The sequence below is a fragment of the Nicotiana sylvestris genome, chromosome 2, assembly GCF_000393655.2.
Source record: "Nicotiana sylvestris chromosome 2, ASM39365v2, whole genome shotgun sequence".
NCBI classification, from domain to species: Eukaryota; Viridiplantae; Streptophyta; class Magnoliopsida; order Solanales; family Solanaceae; genus Nicotiana; species Nicotiana sylvestris.
This window is the reverse complement of record NC_091058.1, coordinates 16885277-16888785: the sequence shown is the minus strand read 5'-3', so window position 1 is coordinate 16888785 and position 3509 is coordinate 16885277. Positions and strand designations below refer to the sequence as shown.

The following is a 3509-nucleotide window of genomic DNA, read 5'->3' as shown; positions in this document are numbered from 1 at the left end:
GGGCCTAATAAAATATTTATTTAAAATATATAAAAAATAAAAAGTATACTGTCTTTAGAGATGGAAAGTCAGAATTGGATCTTTACTAAGAGGAACCAAAACTTGATCTTGAGAAGTTTCAAGAGATGAAGTTGTCATGTATTGGAAGGACCATTCTAGAAAATATCCCGATCTTTCAATGATAGTGCGTGATGTACTTAGCATTCTTATTACCATTGTACCATTGGAATCAACATTTAGCATTGGTATCGTGTTCTTACAAAGTACAAAAGTTGCATTTATTATGAAAATGTCCAAACATTTGTTAGTACTTGAAATTGGCTGCACAGATTTTCCCGAACTCAAACTGGTAATATTTTTTATGTGAATTTAAATATTATTAATTTTTAAAATTTAATTAATTTTAATATTTAACTAATTAATATTGCATATGAATTGTAGATGAAAGTGAAGATGTTAAGACAACCTTATCACAAGCGGATTCAAAAGTGTTTGATGAAGATGGTGTGTTGGATATCTCATAAGCATCATGAACGTTCTCTTGAATAGTTTGTTTTAAGTTTTGACTTTTAGTGAATGAAATATAGTCCTGTCTTTTACTTTTTTAGTATTTATTGTGATATATTGGAACAATATAAAAAGTTATTAAGTTTTGCCAATTTTTTTCAATAAGATATTTTTTAACTTTTAAATAATTATCTTTTTTTAGGTTAGAACTTAAAGAAAAAATATAAAATTATATTTTCAAAAAAATAATGGGTCGGCTCATGAGGGCCCGCGGCCCACATAGGGCTGGAGTGGGCTGACCATTATAAGGCCCATCAAAATGGTGGGCTAGCCCAACCCAGCCTGTCAATTGCTAAAGCTCACGTGAGCTGGGCTAGGCCAGCGCAGCCCGGCCCATTGACAGCTCTATATGTCGGACCAAGAAAGATATTGTTCAATGTTCAGAATATGTTTAAATCTGAACATCAGTATATCAACGAATCTTGAAATGTTATACGTTATTTATGATTATTCTATTCACATAAAAGAAACCTAAAATATCGTTAAAACCGAAATCTATAAAGCTCCTCGCATGTATAGTTTGATTTAGTTTATATATCAAATTATTGCACATCCATTTTAATTAGTCCTTCGGTAAGTGATGAAACTTTCCACTCAACCGCTGGTTGCTGATCGTCTTCACGTGCCAACCACCAATACAAGAAAATGTGGTTAAATAAAGTCATCAAAATTTGGTACAATCATATAACCATCAAGTACAAACTGTATAGCACTTCCTACTAGTATAATTGAAAAACAAGCAGTCAAATTTAGCAGCATTATCTGCGGTCCATCTACAAGTAGAACAAGTAAATAGCATGACCTATACAAGAACCTAGTTATCACATGACAACCCCCACTACAATTTTTTTAAACCTTTATTTTATCTTTTCTTCCCATGCAAATGACTAGTCTATTTAAGGATAAAGTATAGCTAGTCAACAATCGATAAAGAAAAAGAGAATTGCACTTTTCAACCTAAGGTGTTAAATTTCACAAAAAGAAAAACAATGGTAGTGAAAGTGTATGGTTCAGCAATGGCTGCATGCCCACAGAGAGTCATGGTTTGCCTTATAGAGTTGGGAGTTGATTTTGAGCTTATCCATGTCGATCTTGATTCTCTCGAGCAGAAAAAACCTGAGTTTCTGACTTTACAGGTATACTTTTATTTACTTCATGTTTTTTTAGTCACCAGTAATACTATGTGATAAACTAAAAAAATTAATAAGTTTAAAGAAAAAAGAAGAACAAGTATACATTAGACAATTAAATTAATTATTCTACTAATTTTCTGCATTTGATGGGAAAAAAATATTTCTGCATTTGAGCTATTATTACATAAACTACTTGCTTTAATGTCTTTGTCATTTTCTTGCAGCCATTTGGACAGGTTCCCGTCATTGAAGATGGTGATTTCAGGCTTTTCGGTAACAACCTATTAGCTTTGCATGACTTGCGTTGTAAAAGAGTTGCTTGCATAAAATATTTTCTCCTCTATACATAATACATTATACATATATACACACATTTAAGCCAAGTTCAAACACACTACCACAAGGAAATAGTAGGTGCTCTGCATCGAACAAAACCTAAGCAGAAAAAGGTCAAATTTTGTCCCATCGTATTCTTCTTATTGAGCAACTTTATTGTTCGTTAAACTTTCGTTCTAATATTTCTCCTGCAATTAGGAAAAATTTTAGTTTTTAGTTTTTTTTACTCGTACCGAAGCTTCAACTTGAGTATAATTTTAAACTAGAGTCAAAAGTTGAGAGGTAAATTTAGACTTTTTTTCTCAAAGAATTTGGACACATGGAGTCCACCTTCACAATGGAACTCCGGTTAGTGACAAAAGAAAATACGAGATGATTTGCTAAATTAATGGACTAAAATATTAACGGAAAACAAAATTGAGCAATTTCAGATAATCAGGAGCAATCATTCCCAAACTTAAATCCACCTTTTCAGAATCATAATATACACCACTACATGCAATATAGAAATTATACAGTAATTAAACAAGCTATTAACGGCTATTTAACTTCTCAAAAAATTCTATATTTTTCAGAATCGAGAGCAATAATAAGGTATTATGCAGCAAAGTATGAAGACAAGGGAACCAAACTAACAGGAACCACATTGGAAGAGAAAGCTGTAGTAGATCAATGGTTAGAAGTGGAATCCAACAACTTCAATGACTTGGTATACAACATGGTACTCCAACTCCTCGTGTTTCCTAAGATGGGACAGAACAGTGACTTGACACTGGTACACAAATGTGCCGACAAGCTAGAGAAAGTCTTCGACATCTATGAACAAAGGTTGTCCAAGACTAAATACTTAGCAGGAGATTTTTTCTCACTAGCTGATCTCAGCCACCTTCCTAGCCTTAGGTTTCTGATGAATGAAGGTGGCTTTGCAAATTTGGTTAGGAAGAGAAAGTGTTTGAATGATTGGTTTCAAGCAGGCCAGCTTGGAACAAAGTGTTGGAGCTGATGATGATGAAGAAATCACAGATGCCTGCACCCCCAGTTAAAGAAGTAAAACTTTTAAGAAAAACGACTAACTATTATAAGCTTTCATCTCAAGCGGCCGGCTCAAATAAGTTTGGGATTGAAGCACAATTATTTTGTTGTGTGTTTCAATAAGAATAGAGTCAAAAATAAAATTGGATTTGATATATCTATTGTGATGTAACGGGAGACAAATTTAAATTTTAATTATGAGTTTAAGTTATGTAGACATTGACTGGTGTATATGTTATACCATCACTTAAGTTGCATACCTGCAATAATCAGTAACTCTAAATAACAAATATTCATGAATACAACATCAAAAAGCGTCTAAAATCAGGATAGTCAAGTTGTACGCGCATGTGTTGTAACAATCCATAACATACACCAAACAACTGATTGTATTAACTCAACAATAATTGGAATTACAAAGCAAAGGCTAATGACAGTAAG

General features: G+C 32.9%; 1 pseudogene; it reads left to right on the top strand.

The window, feature by feature from the left end:
- Nucleotides 1-1473: 1473 nt before the first annotated feature.
- Nucleotides 1474-3240, top strand: LOC104226903 (glutathione S-transferase F11-like; annotated as a pseudogene).
- Nucleotides 3241-3509: the final 269 nt, after the last annotated feature.